Source organism: Haliaeetus leucocephalus, unplaced genomic scaffold (genome assembly GCF_000737465.1).
Source record: "Haliaeetus leucocephalus isolate CR32 unplaced genomic scaffold, Haliaeetus_leucocephalus-4.0 Scaffold430, whole genome shotgun sequence".
Taxonomy (NCBI): domain Eukaryota; kingdom Metazoa; phylum Chordata; class Aves; order Accipitriformes; family Accipitridae; genus Haliaeetus; species Haliaeetus leucocephalus.
This window is the reverse complement of record NW_010972866.1, coordinates 7,601-8,078: the sequence shown is the minus strand read 5'-3', so window position 1 is coordinate 8,078 and position 478 is coordinate 7,601. Positions and strand designations below refer to the sequence as shown.

At 56.9% G+C, this 478-nt stretch overlaps 1 protein-coding gene across 1 annotated transcript in view; it reads right to left on the bottom strand.

The window, feature by feature from the left end:
• LOC104836076 (hydroperoxide isomerase ALOXE3-like) overlaps nt 1-478 on the bottom strand; it is a gene marked incomplete at its 3' end in the record, with an annotated part of 6,511 nt that overhangs the window by 2,783 nt on the left and 3,250 nt on the right. The gene's annotated exons all lie outside the window — the stretch shown is intronic.

The following is a 478-nucleotide window of genomic DNA, read 5'->3' as shown; positions in this document are numbered from 1 at the left end:
GGGGACATTGGACATGGGGACATGGGACACAGGACATGGGACATGGGGGCGTGGGACATGTAGGTGGTGGGGACATTGGGAATTGGGACATGTGAGCAATGGGGACATGGGACATGTAGGTGGTGGGGACATGGGACATAAGGACATTGGACATGGGGACATCGGACATGTAGGTGATGGGGACATGTGAGCAATGGGGACATGTAGGTGGTGGGGACATGGGACATGGGGACATTGGACATGGGACAGATGGGTGATGGGGACACGGGACATGAGACCTGGGACGTGATAGATTGGGCCATGGGGACATTGGACAGGGGGACGTGGGACACCGGGGGGACATTGGACATGGGGACATCGGACATGTAGGTGATGGGGACATGTGAGCAATGGGGACATGTAGGTGGTGGGGACATTGGGAATTGGGACATGTGAGCAATGGGGACATGGGACATGTAGGTGGTGGGGACATGGGACA